Source organism: Trachymyrmex cornetzi, unplaced genomic scaffold (genome assembly GCF_001594075.2).
Source record: "Trachymyrmex cornetzi isolate Tcor2-1 unplaced genomic scaffold, Tcor1.1 scaffold745, whole genome shotgun sequence".
Taxonomy (NCBI): domain Eukaryota; kingdom Metazoa; phylum Arthropoda; class Insecta; order Hymenoptera; family Formicidae; genus Trachymyrmex; species Trachymyrmex cornetzi.
The window spans coordinates 59,676-82,747 of NW_017300076.1; the positions used below are offsets into that span (position 1 = coordinate 59,676).

The window sequence follows — 23,072 nt, forward strand, 5'->3', positions numbered from 1 at the left end:
TTTTTCAAAATCGCCCTTGGTTAAGGTAAAGAATAGTGAGAATGGTCACGATAATAAACAAGAGGTGAATTTGAACCGCGTAGCGGTGATACGCGACGCGACGCAACGTGGCAGGAGGAAAGGAGGGAGAACGATGGTGCAGGCGCAGGCGCACCGCGCAGGCGGACGGAGTAGTAAGTGGACTGGTAGGAGTTAGGAGGGGGCTGGTGAGGCAGAGTGGTGCAGCAGAGTTCGGTGAGTTCGGTCGTTGGTGGCAGCGGGCAGTCGGGGCAGTTGCGACTGGAGCGGCGTGTGACTCGTGTTACGTTCCGTCCCGTACGTGTTTTTCGCGCCGCGGTCGAAGACTCTGCGTGTGCGACGCGTCCGCGTGGCTCACGGTTTCTCTTTTCTTTTCTCTTACTTTTCTTTCGCGCACCGGGCGCGTCATCGTTAAAACGGCCGGCGCCGCGCCGGATTGTTGTGAAACGCAGCAGGTGACGCGCGGCCGGTCGCCGTCGCGGCAGTTACTGGCAGTTTACAGTTACCGGACGTTATCGAAAGTGACGCAGTGACGCGTTCGGTAAAGGCGGAGTGGTGTTCTAGTGTTACACTTTATTGTGCCAAGCATCGGTTTCTTCCCTCGTTCGACGGCCCCTCGCACTCCAGTTTACAATCTCTTTCTCTCTCTCTCTCGCTCTCTCTCGACGGACTCCTTCGCCGCACCACTCGAAAACTGGACCCTGTCGCGCCCGGAAAGAGCGTTTCTTCGGGAACTTTTGTGGCGGACGATTACTCCGATCGCTCAGCGTCGGCGGTGAGGACTGCTGTGGACACTCGGTGTAACTCGACGCGCATTCGTCGACCATCCGATTGGCTCTGTCTTCTCGGTAAGTCTCTTCTCCATTATTCAATAGGAATACTCCTCGATCCTGTCGCGATACCGCACGATTTACCACCGACTCAGATTTAAATCGAGTACAAATGGTGCTTGTCTATTTACACTTGCTCTCTGTATTTTGTGCGTTTAACGAATGACTTCCGCCATATTTAAAATTTGCTAATAAACATTTGACAACATTGATGGGAAAAGCAAAATTTTACTTCTGTTTGACACGAAAAGCGTACCGAAAACGATCTGTTTCGAAAAGATCGGTCGTTTGCAAAGGTTGTGTAATGAAACGGACGTGTATCGTGCAATGTTGTACGCGACTTGTAGGCGACAGGCGGGAAGCGACACAGTGTGGAAAGTACAGGCGCGACGCGACAAGTTTAGAATTACCCGGTTTTTAAACAACTCTTGGCGCGCAACTTACATTCTCTTCTCTCGTTATAATTTTGTTCTGACTTTCATATTTCAATGTGACCTTTCGTTTCGAGCTGTACTTATGTCCGTTGTACGGTGTGTAAAACTTGTTTACAAGGGGAGATGATATTACTATTGTTTATTAGGATCCTTTTCAAATTGATTATTAGTGTCGTTGAATTTGCCTTTATGTCTCAGCATTATTGATATTCAATTATTTTTACGCTAGCAATTATTATTTTTTTACTGTAAATACTTTAGATTCAAAATGATCCTCTAAATGTTTACATTTTATGCTACACACAGAAAAATTATTCTATTGTTTTAAATAATATTATTCCTAACAAAGAATATTTTCTTGATAATAATTATAAAATATACTTATATTACAAATTTTAGAAAAATTCAATAATACGTATTTAAAACAAGAATTTATTTTCTGTTGAAGAGTATTATAAAATTGACCAAAGAAATAATCACATTATAAGCAAATTGAATTTGTTTTAATAATCTTGATTGAAGTATTACTTACAGATTGAATAAATTTAGTAAATTTATGGTAGATTTGCGGAGATATATGAATTTTTTAAATACACTTGAAATAAGTAATTACCATTAGCGTATAGTATGCACTTTTCTGTAGATTCTCCGTAGATTTGACTTTTTATTCATAAAAATATTGAGGTAGCGGTACTTTTCGAGTTATAAACAAAAAATAATATTAACAGAAAGTTGCAATAAATAATATGTGTGTATGAGTTCCCTTGATATTTTTGTTGAAGCTTGGCTATGAATTTCTCAGAGAATCTATCATTTAAGATAGTTTCGAGCGAGTTATGGAACAAAAAATCTGTAGGATCACAACATTCGTGACAACATGACATATTGTGATATATGGCATATAGCGCTATATAGGTATATAAAGCTAATTCTTTTTCTTTCTCAAAACATTATTTCGTTACACAATTATTTCATAAAAGAAACAAGAATATATTATATAAATTCATTTTTTTTTATTGTATGCTAAATCTTTAGAATTTTTCAAATATATCGCATATCTCTTTCTGTCCCGAATTTAAATGTATACATATAACTTACAACTTTCATAATTCTTGACAGCATAGAATTTGAATCAATAAGTACTCTCTCACAAGTCTGTTTTTCTCAGTTACACTTTCCGTCTATATCTTCTTGAAATATATATCTTTGTTTTCATACATAAATTATGTTTCTTATAAATATGTGTATATTATAGTTATGAGTCTAATTAACCGAACATTACATCGATGATTTCTTCAAACTATTTTCCAGGTGATGAAAATTATGGTTTTGCACATGGCATTGGTAATTTATATTTATATTTGGACTAAATGTCAAATTATCGGTAACCGTAATGAGAGCGTGGAATCACAATTTTAAACACTTGGAAAACAGTTTGAAGAAATCGATATACTGGCGCACTATTAATTTCGTGACTGTACAATTTTAACATGGAATTATTAATTCTTTTATTTGACACACTTGAAAGAAAATTGAATATCATGGACGGTGGATGATGTAGCTAAAAATCTTGCTGTATGCAATTTTATCTTTTGAATTAATCGCCGATTAAGGTAATCGAAACTTGGTGGAAATTATTCTAAGGGTCTGAACGTGGAGTCCGTTGTCTCTTATCAATTAGGAATTCTGGTAACGTTGAAAGCAACGTGCGCGATGCTGTGTTACTTGATGCGGCAACGTTTACCCTCGTTGTCCCTAGTTTCCTTTGTCATAAATAAATACACGCAACAACGACGTCCGATATCGCGTCCACATATTCCTGCTTTTTTTTTATTTTTAGTGTCATTTTTCGTTTTCCTTCTCTTCTTTTTTTCACCATCGCGCCCATCGATTGCAATCGTTGTTCCGACAAGAGCAATTTGTCAAACAAAAGTTCAACGTGGGTGACGTTGTAGGCTTTTGCGAGCGACGCGAGTATATACGATAAAAGTCGAGTCAGGTTGAAAGAAGTTGACGTTTAGAGCGAAGTTTCCGCATCGATTCAGAATCCGGAGTAATGGTGATTTTAACACGTAGGTGAATATAAGTCTCTATCTTTTCGAACTCAAAGATCGCATAGAAAGTAAAGATTATGAGATTACATGATTTGATACATAATTCGTATGAGAAATTGCAGTTCTTTCAAAACAATATTTTTCGTAAAAAGTGTAGAAAAATGAAATAATTTGGCATTTATTTTATTTAAAAATAAAAATTGCAGTTAACTGAGCAATACATTTTTTTAAACAAGGCAATCAACCTTAACATAACAATTTAATATGACAACTATCATAAAAAGATTTATAGTAAATTTTTGATTAGTTTATCGTCAAACAAGGAAAGATATCGATAAATAAGTATTTAATGAATTACATATGTACTTGAAAACGAAGTTTTAAAAAGTAAACAATATAGCTTCGTGAACTTTTCCTTATTAATACATGTAATCGATAAAAACTATTTTTATAGCTGTCACATCTGTGTGAATATTTTCGGGTTACGTTCTTCGTTGAATTTTGTTATTTCTTAGCAAAGTGTATTAAATTGGGCATTAAAATTATTAGAAATTTTATTAAAATTGAAAACTAAATTTCATTAAAAGAAACAGAACTTTTAAATAACAAATTTTTTCTCTTTTTTCTTTTTCTCACTTTATAAAGTCTTGAGAATATGTAGATAAAGGAAACGATTAATGGTTCGATATTTGTGTTATTGAAAATTCGGCTTGAAATTTATGAAGAAGTCTTGCCACACAATGTAGTTTACGTATTTCAAGACACCTTGTATACGTCAGATATCGAAATATTCTTTATTGTCGAGATGATGCCGATAATTATGATAAATATTTAGACGCCACGATATACGTATAGGAATGTAATGAATGAAGACATTTAGTTAACGAATACTGTGGGGCGAACGCGCTTGTTCCAAATGGTTTATGAAGTTTTCTTGCGTCTCTCGCGTCACGAGCGTTGCGAGAGCAAGCCACGCCGTGACCACCAGCTTATCGTTCTCGAACATGCGTCGTTACGTTCGAGTCACGGGGCCCCTCCGGCGAAAAGCTTGGAACCGGTTTCGAGCGTATAGAATCGTGTTGAGTAGCCAGTCGGCCATATGCACACGACTCGCTATGACTTTCTAAATTTCCGTCGTGCACATTAGGTCCTACGATCGACCGTTGCATTCCCATCGAGGGACTATCTACTTAGAAAAACATGAAAAACCGAAAGTTTGCAGGTAACTGTCCTTCGTCCGAAAAACTCACGTAACTTGGTCATGATGTTTTTGTCGAAATCGCTTTTTTGAAAACTTTACTTTTATATTATGAGTACGAAGACGCTCTCTCTAAAGATTTGTTAACATTTTTACATTTTTTAATATTTTGTAGAATTTCATTTTAGATAAATTTTGTTTTATTTGAAAGAATATTTCCTTAATTTTTAAACATTGACTCTTTTTTAATATTATATTTATGACAGATTTTTGTTGTTGTTTCTTTTATAAAAGATTGAATATTTTATGCTATATAAAAATTAACCTACTTATCCTATGAACAATTTTTTCAGTATTTTTTCAAAGTTGACATTTGAAACGACTAATTTTACTTTTTTTCCTTTACCGTACGAGCATAAAAAAAGAAGGAAATAAAAAGTTTACCTAATTAAATTTACTTTAAAGTTGTCATTAAAATTGTTTTAATTTACGTATAAATTTGATCAAAGGTCAGAAAAATCAGATAATTCTCGGAAAATCTTTTTCCAAAAACACATTTTTTAGTAAACATCTAGTTATTCTTTTCTATTTCTTCTGGTGTGATATTATAACTATTGAAGAACAATTTTGATAAAATCATGATTAAGTTTATTATAACAAAAAGACCGTCAGTGAAGGAAAAGTTCACTGTTGCATCTATGTTTATTATCAAATCTTTACGGAAATTGTTCCAAAATACTTTGTAGATATAAAAAAATAATGCTCTTTTTGTACATTTAGTTCGATATTTCTCTAGAAAAATATAAAAGCAAATAATTTTAACTGAATATACCAAATTAATTGTACTTTTGTGTATTACATACCTACATGTACACGCATGTGTAATAGATTATATAATTGAAGGGCTCTTTGAGAAAAAGCATTATATCCAATATTTTTTTAATTTTACAGGAAATAAAAAAATAACATGATGTAACCAATGCAGAAATAGCGTTTTTCTATTAAAACACTTTTTATCAAAATTATGATTGCAACTTTTTTGCAGGGAGTCCTTCAATTATTCAAAGATAAAGTATATTTTAAATTTTTTCCTAGGATCAATTGTGAGATTTTATTTAATATTATTGTAGATTAAAATAAAAGTGGTCAAATTTTAAATGTTGGTGCAGCAATTACGTAAAATAAACGATAAAAGATATCTCAGAAAATCGGTACTTTATATTATTTTTATTTAATATATATTTTGAAATATCCAATAGTGCTGTTTGCTCTACACAGATATTTATTCGTTATTTTATGACGGATATATTTGTTATCTTAGAACGGATATTGGAGGATGTCAGATCGAGTTTTGATATATATAGCGTTATTTTGTTAGTAGAGTACTCTCGGTAGAGTATTATCGCAAACGATGGAGAATTTTCTTTATTTTATTATCGTAGAGAAGATAATTGATGTAAAAATTTTGAAATAGGATGAGCTTGATTTTTAATACATAAACTATGAAATATCTCATTAGTGCACGGTGCCAGCTACAACAATAGCTAATTAGGTGGTATCTGCTTTCAAAGTTCGGATAAAGACCAATGATGGATATAAGAATCGATCCTACGCATACCAGAGTACTATCTATAATAAGTTTTCATTGTTTCTTCCAAAGCTGAATTATATTCTTTCATGTATTCAGGTTGCGTTTGATGCTTAATCAAATAAGTAGCAAATTACTGACTTTCGACTAACGTGATATAAGCTGCCTAATAGTACGGAGAATCGTGCCCAAGCGTTTCATGATATTCCGTTGAATTTGTAATAACTTTGCAACCCGGTGCAAAACATCACAAGAAGACGTTTATCTGTAATACACGCGTTTCTTGGAGATGCTTAAATAGTAGTGATGCACTTATCATGTCTAAAGCTGTGAACGTCTAAATTCTTAGCGTGCTCGACTTTGAGTTAATTTTTGATGCATTTATGTTTGTGAATAAGCAAAGATGTTGGAAATTTGTAGTCAGTAGTTTATTTCTTTTCGTATGGTGTGTAAGAAAATTTAGTCAGCTATTTTTTCTAGTAATGGCTAGTCTGAAGAGAGTTTAGATAAATTTGTTAATTTTTAATCTTATTTCTCTGAATTTTATTTCTTTCATAATTATACAATTAATTGCAAAAATATTATAATATTGCTTTCATATTTTTATCTTTATAAAATCAGATTATGACAAAAATATGACATTTATATTTTTATCTGTAAATAAGATCATAATGGAGATACATATATCGCAAAAAGCCCGCTCGCTATAACGATTCCTATCACATATGAATTAATCAATATGAGTAAGTTTGATATACCCTGTTTTATGAATAATTTAACGAGTAATTAAGATTATGTATTTATTTTGAAATTACACGTTATATTAAAATCTTTATCTATGTTTAAATATCAGGAAAGAATTGGATGTTATTGGAGATTGAATCAACTGAATTAAAAATATTGAATTGATTAAAATAAAATCAATACAAATGAAAATTTGTTTTCCTCAATTATTGTAAGAGGACAGATATGCAGTAATGTAAATGAGCATCTTCTTGATATTTCAAAGCGCGAAAGTAAGTCGATGGGACAAGAGGGAATACTATAAGCTCGCAATATAATTTCAAGGACTTTGTCGAAGAAATTTGTTATACGATAGATACTGTCGTGTGTGTGAACTTGGCATCCTACTTTTAACAAATTAAGCTTTCATCAAATTAAGTGTTAATATTTTGTTTGTAATGGATATTATAATAATTTAGTTTACAATTAAAATTATTTAAAAAATAAAATGTTTTTAAGAAACAATCTTTGTTGGACTTGAAATAAAAAAATTCATTTTCTATTCTTTTTGTTTGCAGTTATATACCCTTTAAAAATATATATAATAAATAAATTTTAAATGTAATTTTACAATATATATTTTATATATCTTCAATTTATCGAGTTATGTTATTTAGATTTGTTTGTAACTATTTGTATAGTGTTTTGTTTGTAGTGTGAAAATTGCATCAGTATCTATTAAATAACCAAAAACATATATAATAAACTCGAGAATTACTAAATTAAATGAAAATCATTCCAAACAATTACAATAAATTTTATAATATGACGCAAGTGTATTATGAGTAATTTATGATTTAGCTAATTTATGTTTGTGATTAGTTAATTTATTATAATTTTTAAAGAATGCTATTATAAATTCACAATAAAATAAGATTCCTTGTATTAAAACAATAAAAAATTACAAAAAGGGCTTTTTGGAATCGGCGCTGTAAAGATTGCGCATTTAATTCGATTAATCGAAAAAGTCTTCTATAAATCTCTTTGTCGAACGTTTCGGCTAACTTCTATTAAATGCTATTATAAATAAGAATAAAATCAATATGTGTAACTATATAAATATAAATATTTTTTATTGGAAATTTAATATATTAAAAGTCAACTGCCAAATGCACAAAAATGTGTGACTGTCAATAAACTTCTATTCATTTTTATGAAAGAGAGAAAATAAAAATGATATGCTTGATTGTGTTTATGGAAATGTGCGCTCCATCCGAAAGTATTTTTGCGGTTTCACTGTCGAATGAAGCAGAGCATCTAAAATACTTGTAATAGTCACGGGGAATTTAGGTTTATGTATTTTCTCGACACGTAAATTCTCTCTTTTCTCTTTCATCTTCTTTTTCTCGCTTATTTTCGCAAGAACGGACGTTAAGGTCGCGATATTATTTTCTGCGCGCGACCAATTATCGTTCTTCCTACGATTTCCGGCTAAGTATGTTATTCAAAACATAGCGTTGTGCATGTGTAGTATCTCACTCGACTTGTTAATCTTCATTAATACAAATATGATGTGCTTATCACTCAATAATTTATAATTTTTTGATCGTGCGATATTATGTTTTACTTTATTGTCAATATAGTATTTGTTGTCAATATTACTCGAAATTTTAATTGATATTTATTTATTTATTTACTTTATATCGTTTATTATATTTCTATAACCTTCCAGAAGCTTTTTCTATAATACTTTCAATAATAATTTTCTATATCATAGGTAGATATACATAGTAAGTCTTATATATTTATTACAATTATATTAACGTTAAAAATACAAAATTGTAATATAGGTAAATATTGAAAAAATATTTAAATCAACATACTAAAAATTAGAAAACGTTTATTTTAAATAGGATGGAATAGTATTTTTGTGAAGAGGAATATTGACACTGGTTCACGCGAATGCAGTTCGGGTATCGATTTTATGTTTAAATGTTAAGAAACGACCGTATACTGTTGCACCGTAAAGAAAATCTAGAACGTCAAGAAAATAGGTCGGGATTGTCTTGTCTCTAACATTTGCACCAGTAAACTGCAGGTTGGAGCGTAGTGTTGGCAGAATGCTAGGTACATTGCCTTGCAAATAGTCCGAGTAACATTGCGTCACTCCATAAGTAAACGAATTCACGCGATTACATACAAGATCTAGCAAATAAAGGAAAAACACGCGATATTTAATTTCTTTCATTAACGTATTTTTCGAGAGATTTAAAGAAATATTTAATTTGCTGATTATGCAATCTTATTTGACATATTTAAAAACTACAAATTATTAATTTGCTAATCATATTATTGCATATTTGTAAAAAGCTTTAATTGCGTTTTAGATTCTAATATCTTTATAATTATTAATAAAGAATATTTGATATTCTTTGAGTACAAGGTATTGTAAATTTTATAGAATTAATATTTATTTTGTTATTATATGCTGTATCACTGCTAATAGTGAGTAACTACTAAAAGTGAGTTGCATTAGTCTAAATTAACTTATGAGAATTTATATGAAAATATAATGCACAATTAACATAGCGTGATAAACTAAAATAAAACTTTTAAATATTTCAAAATTGTTAATATTGTGTCATTTGTGAGATATAAACAAATTATTGTATGGATAATTCATATTATTATTGTTGCTTCCTATGCCATTATATATTCACGACAAATATTCAGAGAAAAGATAATACAATATTTATTATAACATTGCCTATGAAGGAGGATAATGTAATTTCGCAACGTTATAATATTTTAATTCCGTACGTGTTTAAAGTTCAAATGCGATCACGCTATTTCCCAATTCACTTAATTTCGGATTTTGCTTGACTTAATGCTTTTAGCGCCTAGCGTGTATTATTTATTTGATCAGAAAATGCAATTATAACTTTGTAAAAGATAAATATAATAATTTTACGATATTAATAGCAATATCCTGGAATTTTTTAAACAGTAATTTAGTACAAAAAGTTTATCATTTTCCGATTTGTTTTAAAATTATTGATTTGAGGTTTTTAAATTATGAAGCTTTATTTTAATTATCAAAAATATATTGAAATTAATGATGGCTATTCCTATTAATGAAATGACTTTGGGACTAAGTTTAGTTAGTTTTCAATTTTAATTGAAAATAGCACAAATAGAGTGAATTTCTTTGCAGTGTTTTAATAATTCTAAAAATTAAAATGTTTAGTTAATGAGTCAACGCGAATATCGCTGATAACAACTGATTGTAACTCCAGCGTGTGAGATTCGTATAATTATAGCGGATTGCGGCGTTCATGAAAGAGAAAGCGGTTCGTGTATGGTCATTAATGAAAAATACAAACTTCGCATCGTTGAAATTTTTCCTCTTTCGAATTATGGAACTACCTAAACAAAATAGTAAAGTTTTATCTTGTTTTTGTTTCGATCAACACATTGTTGATGGAAGAGTGAAGAAAAGCAGACGACTCGGGACGGAGCCAATCAGGTATTTATAGAATGGTGAATGTTGGAGGAACACACATTGGTGCCAACCAAGCGCCACGTTTCGTTTCTTGATTTCCTTGGCATTATTGAATGATTGACAAACGGAAAACTTGCCATTTATTTACCATTATATGATACTTCTCTTTTGCTAAAAGAGCTAAGTTGTTCAAATATTGAAAAAAGAGACGAAAATGTGCATACAGTATTTAAATAATATTAAATAAATATATAATTTGATATTTATTTAATGATAAATATACATTTAAGTTTACATGAATATTTTGAGCAAAACACTACATGTTTTTGGGCTTGAATTGTAAAGAAAATTGTAGTATACATATTATAGGAAAATATATTTCTCGTTAAAACATTTTATTGTAAAACTGAAATATAACAGTATTTCAGTATTTAGTTTTATAAAAAATAGTAATAGGTATAATATATTTTAATAATATTATATTATGCTGCAGCGCGTATTTTCGTTACAGCATATGCGAAGTATGGTGTATAATACGAGATATATTTTTGAAATATTCTACTTTTTCTATTTGATATACACTTAAAAGAAGGGAAAAGAAAATAAATATTTCGAACATGATGATTTGATTTTTTAACCTGCTCAAATTTACACAAATGGATATGAAATATCTTTCGATTTAAGTGATCGTTTTCACCAAACCGATTGGATAGTCATCTATTTGAAACATAAATGCCATTTTAATAAGTGTGACTGACATCAATTATTATAGGCTAGAGCAATTACTCTTATTTTTAGTCTACATTCTTGATATGTGTTCATCTGCTTTATCGTTTTGCCAATTTCATTCTCATCAATGAGGTTATTGCTTACGTCACATTTCCACTTTCAAATATGGGATCTCGCGTGCTTGAAACTCCGGTGTCGATACCCGAACAAGATGTCGATTTCTTTCTTTCACTTGACACTTCGCACAACACTATCTTTGTTGATATATCTGATTACTATTTCCGTTATGATCTATACTTCTTTCTTTCGAATCTGTTATCACGATTGTCAGGAGAATTAATTATACTTATCTAATGCACGGGAATTGATATCGATATTTTCTCAAGTATATTTGTTTTAATTTCTTTCTTTTTATACCGAAATGCATTTTCTATATCTTATTGAATTATTCTGAAATTGCATGTTTAGATTTTCCCATCGTATAATATCTATATCTAATATTCAAAAGCGAGTACTAAAAATGTTTTACTGTACTACTGCCTGTGTGTGTATCTTCATATTTATATTCAATTATAATTCACGTTATAATTTTTCTTGGCCCTAGCAATGAATAAAAAAATTTGTTTAGACATTTTAAAAAAAAAAAAAAAAGAAAGAAAAAACGATTCGATTGTTTAAATTATTTGGAATATTATTGGAAATTCCTGAAAATGCTGAAAGTTTTTGTTATCTTGAATAGTATGTATTTATTTGATACATTTTTACTATCTACTTTAGTATCTTGGAAATAATAAAGTAGAGTCAAAGTTAATAAAGGGGTTAATAGATAGAAAGGAATATAAGACAGCGATCGATTGATTCGAAAGACGATGCAGTAACGCAATGCTATTGTTTGAGTCGTGCTCGTATTTGATTAGAATTTCCATTATAGCACCGTATCACTTTTTTTTCTTTCGCGACTTACCTTCGATTGATCTTACGAACGAATCGAACGAATAAGTACAACTATTACTGGCTCTGTCGTCGGTTGCCAGAACGAACGAGTGTGAAGGTAGAAGAAGGGGAGGCCAGGGGAGGTTATTACCTCTCAAGGAGTAAGAAACCGGCGTGGGCCAGGTACACTCCGGACAAGAAATCCCGGTGTAATACAAAGAGTAAATTCATTTATTCTCTAAGTCTGTCTTGTATTTTTTTCTTCACAAATTCTTTGGGAAATCGGTTTGTTTTTTTTTTTTACATTTTGCTATTGGATGAGTTTTTGAACAAGAAATCTGTGGTAATTTAACGAACTGTAATTCTAAGCGCTAAAGTACATAAGCTGACTTTAATTTGAATTTTAAATTAAAAGTCAATTATAAAAATACATAATGCTTAAAATTATAGAAACTCGGTAAATAATATCTTGTCTCAGTATTTTTGCTAAGAGATAATCGCTTCTATATTGGCTAGGAAATCTCACTTGAAAAGACTTCTTGTAGACTTTGCGAGTTGCAACGGTAATCTTCTAAATATGGTCTGAAATCTTTTAAGAGCTCAAATTTCTTTTTTTAAGATAATTTTTTTTTATTATTTGTATCGCGTTTAGCGCAAGTAATTCTAGATTTTCATTACTCTCCAGATAATTTAGTATCTGGTGTATGTGCGCTTATATTAAGTCGCATAACATTCTGTATATATTTCGGTGCCTTTTCTATATATGTGGACGATCACGCAACGAGTACGAAAATATGAAATAGTGATTTAAGCATGAATTTATTACAAACCCGTGACTGAGTGATTATCGGCAGCATACAGGTTGCTCGTACGTAATTGCATGATATATAGATGTATATAGGCGAGTATGAAATTATGACGTACGCGGTGAACCGCATACCGCGTGCTTGAAAGCTATAACGAGGTACGTGGCGCGCTTACATTTGCACAGGTATAGTCCAGCGCTCGTTTTGCGACTTATGCGCGCTAGGAATGCAATTCACGTGTAATGATAAAAACACATTCGATATATGGCATGCCCCTTAAATATTTACCCTGCTGCCTTTTACCTGTGAGTTTTTTCGATTTGAAGTTAATTTTTTTAATGTCGAAAGACTGATGCGTTTTAAATCTCAATTACTTAAAAAGGGTTTTTAAATATTCAGCTTGAAAAATATGAATACATAAAGGTGAATCATAAGCAGACTTTATTTGAAGAGATTTTTCGATTGCTAAGTTTTCAAAGTACGGATAAATAAACGTATGTGAATTTCAAGTGGACTTTAATTGAAAATATCTGTAATTTGAGTAGTTAGTTGTACCTCTTGAAAGCTTACGGCAAATAACGATCTTTTTTGACATTTTCGCTTTGGGAAAAATTTCATTGAGTTTAAATTTCTCAAAGAATTGTTAGATCTATTAAAAATGTCTGATAATTATAAGAAAAAGAGAAAGAGTATTATACATATTCCTTATAATTTGGCGCATAAGCGTTATATTACGATATCTTGTAATTATTTACCTATATAGAAATTTATACATGTACTGCGTTTCTATTAATCACGCTTTTAACAATAAATATTACATGACGATTTGTTTACTATTACAAAGACTGATTTGAAATAATTGATAAATATTGAAAACAAATACTAAATATTAAAGGGTTGTATTAAATGAAACATACATATTTTAAACTGCGAAAAAACACTATGCTTTTCCGACAACTATGTGAGAATGTGATAAGAGATGGTACATATCATGTCATGCATATTTATGCTTTTAACTCTTGACGCTTGACTCTTAGCATCAGTGATTAATTTTAATTGTCGTTCGTTAAAATGGATTATTAAATTTCTCCGTGCTCTGTTTTAAATATATTCCTATATAACTATTTACAAACACATCATTTGTATAATAGAAATGTATAATTGAAAATAAGAAAATATTTTTGGTAAATTCAGCTTCAGGAGAAATGAATAATAAAATTACTTAAAAAATTTTTCGGTTTTCAAGTAAGTTTTGTTTTAACAGAACCGTTGTTCTATATATATTGTTAACAATTATTTTAACGTTAGTTAAAAAAATCATTTAACATAATATTACACTGAAATACTTGACATAATTTTTATAAATGTAAAATGTAAAGTGTACCCAAGATGTTTTATTAATAGGTACATGTAACGAAGAATAAATGGGAAAATAAATGCTGGGAATAAAGTGTTGCGTAACCGGCTTTTGGACAAACTGAAATTTCGTCCAGCTTGTCTCATGATTTAATTCCATTATAATATACTGTGGATAGCAAGAAGGATTTAAACGCGCACAGAAAAGTCGTCGACTTTCACGTTGCTTTATTACGCGTAATTGGCTACTGCATTCGTTCCATGAAGTTTCACGACATCGCACACGACGTGAATGGGACTTGCGTAAAATCCTTACGCAAGCCGTGATTCCTTCACTGAGTTATTCCGCTCTCGTATTTTCGGCTACGTATATGTATATTCCTCTAAGCACTGACGTATGAAGATACACTTCCGGGATACGCGAACGGGATTCGTAAATTACGTATAGAGAAGGATTCATATACATAGGTATATGTAGAGGAGGTCGTATATAGGAGTTATGTATGATCATCAATTTGAAATTTGCGATTTACAGTTAATTATATAGTATGTTTAACAACGTACGTGAGGTCTTTTGGATCTCGGTATTGGAACTTTGTTTTTTCTGACTCTTGTTTATGTAAAAAATAAATAAGTAATTTTGAATGTAATTCCTTTAATGCAATAATTTTCATGCAGTGTTAAAAAAAGGATTTAAAAAAATTGTAGAATGTGTGAATATAATTCAATAAGAAAAATAAGAAACGTCTAAACTCTATTTGTAAATTGTATAGAAATATAATTGCTATATAACTGAGATATTGTCACAACTATAATAAGGAAGAAAAATAAGGGAAAAAGTTGTGTAAGTATGAGTATCATCGCGCTTGATATGATTCCAGCAACTGCAATCTGCGCTCGCTTATAGCCACCGCGAATCGGTGTGAGAATATAGAATATCTATACCTAAGTACAAAACAACGGACTTAACCAGGCGCTACCAGCTATGCACGGAGGCTCCGTCGAACGTTAAACTTTTCCTCCAACCACCTTGCGCACAGCCGGCAGCTCTCTCGCATTCCAACAGGTGCGAAACGCGTCACTGCGCTTCTGCGGAGGGAAGACGCGCTTTTATCGCGTAGAATGCAGGCGCGCATAGATTGCACGACGAAAGCAGGGACGAGAATGTTTATGTAGCGCTCTCCTGTATATCCGTGCATGATGTCCGTGTATGCGTTTGTATATGTATATAGATACATATACCGTGCATACGCATGGGGGTGGCTGCTCAGGACGAGGAAATAGCCTACGGGGATGAGTGCGGGGGTGCTGCAAATCCCTTCCTTTGTATTCGCTGGCACGGAAAATTCGCTAATCTTTCAAGCCGTTGCTCGTAAACGACATGCTCATTTCGACACCTTGCTGCGTGCTGAAAGGACGGGAAATAACTGCGCGATGAGCATTTTTCGTAAACACGTTATACACTTTGTGCAAAAACAATTTGACGTGACGTGATATAACACACGATTTGACGTAAGGTTCTTTGTCGTGTATAATTAGAGCTTCGCGAAATTTAAACTCAGCGAAATTTACTCTTCGGTATTAACTCCGCTTTATATAGGTATACAATACCTACATGATAATGATCTAGCTCTAATTTTTCTGTTTATATGTTTCTTCTATGTTTTCTGGACATCTCGTACATCGACGGACGAGTAGAGAGCTGGTCGTCATACTTGAACACGAATGTCGTGTTCCTTAATGTAACGTGGCAAACTGCCGATGGTAAAAACTAGTTATGTAGCATTTATGCTACGGACTGTACACGAGCGAATGGTTAGCCTTGAAATCGACTATGCTCAGGACCGCGTCGATGCTTTCCACTGTCTCTCGTCCAGCCGAACCCGCATTGTGTAACGTGGGCAGTCACGATGCGCTTTTGCCCCGTGTTTCTCCTCTATCGACATGTATCCATGTGCGTAATGCACAATATTGAGATATATTGATCCTTTTCTCTCTTTTTATTATCTTCAGATATATTCTAGATAACGTTAATCTACTTCTACGATATTTGACTACACGAGATATATTTGACATCATGAATACTTCAAACATTACGTATATTGAATAACTTTTTATATTGAAATATATTTGTTCCTATATAAATATTAAAAGTTGTTAAAATATATAGAGGAAAGTCGCTGATACTGACATAGGTCTCCTAAAGTGACACCCCCTTATTTTTCCGAAACTATTGCACTTACTAATAAAATCATGATCTGTTTAGCTAATTGAATTGTTTCTATATCAAATCAGCTAAAAACCAATTCTACAAATGCGAAAATAAAATTCTTACGATTTTCTTTTGCAAATTGTGAGGTTGAAATAATAGTGACTATATTACGTCATTTTAAATATTTGTAGTTTCCGAAATAAGTTTTATTTATATTATTTTTTCTCTTAGAGTCTTTTCATAATACGATTTTTAATTTAAAATTGGGATGCAGCTAAACCAACACATCTGTCCGTAAAACAGACCATGAGCTAACTTAATCTTTATAATGTTGCTTTAATTATAGTGTCAAATAAGTCTATTGGAGCTAAAGGCAATCATGCATATATGGAACAACTCCAGAAAAACTATCGCGTTACATATTTGCATCTTGCAGAACAGCATAAAGTAAATATGCATATAATTCAATAAAAATGTTTTATAACGAAGTACAATGATTCTGAAAAATCTTATATACATTCACTTATAGGTACTTTATACAGATAATTCCTGTAAAAGAAAAAGAATAGGAATACGTAGCATTACTGCCTATTGTGTCAGTTTTGGAGCCCATTTTATCAGACGCTCATTTTTGCATAATTTACGAAATACTTAATCATTGCAAAATTGCAAACAGTATTATAAAAATTGCTTATACTGTCTGATAGAAGACACTTTTTATTTTGTATTTATGTTTTTGAAGTTGTATTTTTACCTTTTGTTTAAGAAATATTGTCTAAAAACAAAGTGGTATGTCGGTATCGGTGACCTTCCTCTATGCTAAGATGTAAGTAAAAGGGAATGTTATTTTAATGATTTTGTTATTATTGACAGATTTTTTCCATTAATTTAGAGTCGATGTAATCTTAGTGAAATGGTCGAATCAAATATTAAGAATAATATTGATTCATTAAGGACCAAGACAAATTTTTGTTCTCAAAATTTAAAATCCTTTTAATGGCAAGCTTATACTATGCCCTTAAAGAGCATACTTGCCAGAAATTTTCACCCTGGGGTTGGTCATTTAGGTAGCGGGAGGGGATGATCGATTTTGCGACCATTGGTCCAAATTTGGTCCCAAAGTTGATCTATTTTTTTGGTCGAAAAATCGACCAGCGGTCCTTAATGGCGAATTAAGATTAAAAATAATTTTAATCGAGAAATATTACTATTCTCTACAGATCTCTATTTTTAAAAGACAAATTCCCATGACGTTTTATTTTGTTCTTAAAGCATTTAATATTAACGAATTGATAGACGATAGTAATTCAATTTTGAAAATGGTATTGAGAAATGTTTTCGGAAGTCAAAGTAAGGTTAAATAATATCCTAATATAAATGAAAGGACTCATTTTTCATTCAGAAACCGTATATCCCTCACTTCAGTGAGAAAAAAAATTAATGGCCGTTGACGTTGACGAGAAGGATCGATAGCATATCGAGGGTCTCGGAGAACTCGACAGATGATAAGTTCGTGGAATATGTTTTCCCACCAAACTATTATATAGTATATAGAGTTTGTTTTTAGGAAAATAGAAATATGTAAATAAATATAGACATAATATTTAATTCTTGGCATTAATTTATGGTTTTTGTATTTTTTGTTATAATAGATATTTTGAATTTCTTAAGAAATTGTGATAATTTAATATGACTTAATAAAATTTTCTTAAGTATTCTACCGATCGTGAATGTAATATTTATGTTATTACATTTCGTACAGTTTTTACAAGAATATTAATATTTTAATTAAATATTATATTTTAACTTATACTTGACATTTAGAACATTTTTCTTCTAGTTCATATATGTATATTATTGAAGATTGATTATTGATAATAATTTAACAAGTACATTCCTGAAAAGCTAAAGACATGAAAGACGGTGTCTTTTTCGGAGTGAAATTATATTTTGGAATTTCAACGTTATGTGTGATTTTGCAGCACCCGGATATAATCTGTATAAATCGATAATTTACATCCGTCTGTTTAGACAAGATTACTATATGAACGTATAGTGCGCTGATCTCAGGAAAGTTTCCCTAAACACCACGACGAAGTTACGTGTATGCTGGTTATTACCCGGACACCTACTTTAACATGTTTACGTCAGAGAGTTGCGTCTGAGCTTGCGATATACTTACATATATCAGCTTCTGTGGCATGATATGAATTTTCGCTAATGTCGGCACTATTCGATGAATCGTTTATCATTTAAGTTGATGGTGCATCGTTATAATATTATTCAGTGATATTTGCAACATGCATCTCGAAGCTTTCATGAATCGTAACAAACGTAAAATGAAAATGAACAACATTGTTTATTGTTTCTGTGACTTTCATTGTGGATAGATCTAAATATTCTAAACATATTTCTCACGTTTTTATATTGTCTTTTATAACGTTATTTTTTCCAAGACTTGGAAATTTTCTTCAGATGAGAAAGTTATTTTCACAGGCGAATAATTTTATCTAATCTTAATTTATTTTTCTAAAAAGAAAAATTTAGATTTTTATCTTGTATAAAACTATAGTTGTTTTGGATATTATGTATATTTTTTACTTTCATAAATTTTGTTTTTCCGAAATTGTTAGGAAAAATTATTAATGGTCACGTGTTTTCTAAAGTGAAACATTTTGCAAGTGAAATGTTTTTTAGAATTTATTTTTACCTTAAAATCTGTGTGTTATTAAAGTTTAGTGTAGGTATTTCCTTGTTCTTTTAAAACTTAATTCTCAAGAAGGAGAGGAAACTTTCACTTATAATTTAAAAAGTATTAGTTTTTAAGTATTAGTCTTGTAAGAAAAGATTGATTTTTATTCATCAAAGAATCGGTAAAAGCTGGCTTGCTAACTTTGGGGTAGAGAGAGGTTCTTTCTGTACATATTATTAAGTTACTACATTCTTTAAAGCCTATATCTCATGGAAAATTCATCTTTTCATCGCATCCTTCTTTCAAGCTGTACTACTTCGCTTTATTAACTTCGAATTTAAAAGACTGTCTTCAACTGTACTTGTCCTTCGGTGGTGCTAGTTAAAAATTTAATTTTAATAAGGGCACTTTTCTTCAGTGCGCACTCTTCTCGAAATAACTTGGCGAGTTTGCTTCGCGATTGCGATTGTCGCAAGATGAAAAACATCCGTGTGACAACAGGCGGATTAGACGAAGCGTGGAGATCAAGCGGTTGTAAGCGGTTACGCTCGCGCAACGCGCTCGAGAGAGCGAGAGGCAATGGAGAATTGCAAGCGTGAACTCGCGGATGAAAGAAGACGAGACGGAGAGAGAGAGAGAGGGAGAGAACCGTTAGACGTACTTGCGGTCGCTATACGGTCGTTTCCGGTCTTTTAGCCGCGGGTCGCCGCTTCGAGAGATATGCTCTTCGCGCACCGACGTGACTATACAGTGTGTATCCGCGGTAAATGATCCAACGCAGCAATGTGTTGTATGCTCGGTAATAGTCAGAGGTTCGGTTGGATTAGATTATACTGATAACAGCTCGAAAAAAAAAAACGTATTGAAGATTGCACATTGAGGTAACATAAATATCGGAAGAATGTCTAATTTTAAACGAGATAAAATACACGTTTTTACCATTATACATTTTACAGAAGTGATAAGATGAACAATTGAGAAATAAGATCAATTATATATATATATATATCTTGTAAAAAATTCTTTTTTTATCATCTTATTTTAATACTTTTATGCGCAAAATAATAAGATGAATGAGAAATAATTAAAATATCGTTTTACATACTAAAATAGGGATTATAAAAGATTCCTTTTAGAATCTTTGTAGAAGCGGTTATTAAGTTATGCATTAAAGATAGGTTGCGCCCTTTTAATTAAGCGTTACTCTTGATTAATTAAATTTTTCCCCTCTTTGATTTTCTCTTTTTTTGTTTTCTCTCGTCTATAAATAGAATAATAATTTTAAAGGAATTGATTTTCTGCTAATTTTTAGAGAGATACATATAGGTATATGTATAGTTAAATAGTATCTATTTTTTGAAAAATGGAAACAAAGTAAAATGACATAGAAATTATATATTGGAAAACTAAAATAAATTTAAATAAATATAAATAAAATGAAAAATTTTTTTCATCAATAAGCCATGTCTATTGAATTTGTTTTAATGATTAATGGAAAAAGGCGTGAATAATAATTATTTATACAGTTTTATTTAAAAATAAGAACGATTTTGGAAATATCGAAAAAGATAATTTGAAAAAATGTAAAATCACAAAATATATTGCTTTGTAAAATTAATTAAGTTAAATTCGAAAAATAAAAATTTGCATTTTAATCACGGAAAAGGCGATTAAATTCATTATTTTACATCGATGTAGAACCGTTATAGCCGCAGCATAGACCTTTGCATAACGCATAACGCATAGTGCGTGATAAGCGAATCAACTAATCAGAATCTTTCCTTTCCTCCTATTCCATGGATAAGAATTTCGATTGATTGATTCCCTTATACACTATGCATTATGTGTTATGCAAGAGTCTGTGCTACGGCCTTTAATGTTCAATTCATACGTTTGCACATGCTCCACTTTACTTAAAGTTATTATTAGGTAAACGATGTAAATGATAAATTTTCTAAAATGAACTACCTTGATTGACTAAATTCCGACATCGCGGTCCGGAAGCTCTTAAGCTCATAGTCGATGCGGTGCAATACCGATAATGCAAATAAGCTGCACTCGTTACAACCTGATATAAACGCGCCGGTGTGAAGTACATAAGTTCTAGACGAAATGATGAAAGTCTGCTATATATTATGGTGCCGTTAACCGAATGTCTCCCACGCACCCCATTTAAGTCTCGTACTATTATATATATATATGGTTGATTATATTTTTATTTCTAGAAATGAACATCAATATAAATTCGTAAAAAAATAGATGGACCAATCTTCGTTCTACATATTTAAATTTCGTTCGAGGTATTTAAATTTTTAAACTTTAATCTCTGGCTTTCTCTTCATTAAAGGCTTTGATAATCCACAAAAATTTTCGAGAAATTGTTTAATTTTTTAACTACGTGCTAGAATACTTTTTTTTGTCTTGTAGTTTATATACTTTAAGTGATTACAAGTGAAGTTTTGCATTAAAATATTACAGGTGTTACTTTGTTTAAAATTAACTTTGATAGAACTGGAACTGACAATGAATTCCATTTAGAAAGCGTGTATAAAATTAGATTAGAAAACTGGAGGTTAAATTAAACTGTGCACTCAAGGAAAGATAGTACGTTAAATGCTTCTTATAAAGATAAATTATCTTCATTAATTATCTTTCAGGCTACCCAGCATGCAATTTTGTGCAATTTTGTAACAAACCATTTTGTATACTTGAAATCAAGAATGCTTTTATTCTCGTCATATTTAAAATTATTTTTATATAATGTATTACGTTTAGATGAAATTTTTTACTTTAACATTTATTTCTTATTTTCTATAAAATTTCTCTTTCAAAAAGTATTGTAATTACAATCAATACATTGTACTATATGTATGTATATGGTTATATACAGTACGATATACTTATATACTCGTATATAGTACGTGTATACACATACATATATATTGTATTAAATATATTTGTGTGTTTATTATTTTATTATATTTAAAATTTATTATTGTATTTAATTAAATCAAATTACATATACATATTGGAATAGTTAATAGTATGAATTATATTGTTACATTATAATTAGCTTTGATTTTATTTATATCAGTTATCTATTGCTTTTAGATAGACATAGACATTTCCACTTACTTATGAGTGGCATGATAAATCTAGACATGTTGCACTTGTTTGGAATATATTCATATAGATATAGGTAAAAACGTCCATGATTTTGTCATCGTGTTCTAGTCGATCGCTTTAGTGATTGTTAGGTCAACAATATTGGCTTCGATTTTGGCAAGCGTCCAATGTGTACGTCAAATCTTTATCTTTCTCCAGATTGAAATGTCTGGGCTGTTATCGATAACAATATCTAGACGAAAGAATCAGGACGATATGTATTTATGTAAATGTATTCACATTTGCGACATATAATTTCAGCAAAATTAAAAATATTATAATAACATTGGATAAAATTAAATATTTATTTGAGTGCAAACATTCAAAGAGAAGAAAACTGTATATTTCTTATATGAAAAATTAACAGATAGAAGAAAATTCTGGATCTAATATCCTTCATGTTATAGAATTTCGTGTAATGAGATTTGATATCAAAGATGTATTTTAAATAATTTTGAGATTATATGATGTTGCAGCAAAAATTTAGATTGTGGGTAATAAGTAACATTGTTATATGAATAAGTGAATTAAATTTCAGTAAACAATTAAATCTTTTTTTTTTTTAAATTAATTTTGCATTATTATTTTAAAAAGCTGATTTAATTCGAGACTTAATTACAAAATTGAAGTTTAATTACAAAATTAAGTTATTGAGAAATTACTACTAAAAAAATAATTGAATTTCAAATCGCAATCGTAATGGATTTGCTACTGATATTCTGCTTTTTACAAAGCGTACCCTGTATGCATACCAGCTGTCAGAGCTACCCTCTATTCCTTGCATATTCGACTCGCCCTAAAATAAACCCTCCATCCGCTTGTATTCGTTCTA

General features: G+C 31.1%; 1 protein-coding gene and 1 long non-coding RNA gene across 3 annotated transcripts in view; one reads left to right on the top strand and one right to left on the bottom strand.

Annotated features, from left to right (window-relative positions):
- Positions 1-246: 246 nt before the first annotated feature.
- LOC108767993 (semaphorin-1A) overlaps positions 247-23,072 on the top strand; it is a 234,830-nt gene continuing 212,004 nt past the window's right edge. For both annotated transcript variants that reach the window (XM_018518170.1, XM_018518169.1), the window contains exon 1: positions 247-866. The gene's annotated coding sequence lies outside the window, so the exon portion shown is untranslated. The remainder of the gene's footprint in view (positions 867-23,072) is intronic.
- Positions 22,306-23,072, bottom strand: part of LOC108768012 (uncharacterized) — a 5,467-nt gene continuing 4,700 nt past the window's right edge. The window contains exon 3 of the long non-coding RNA XR_001940463.1: positions 22,306-22,433. This is a non-coding gene — a long non-coding RNA (uncharacterized LOC108768012). The remainder of the gene's footprint in view (positions 22,434-23,072) is intronic.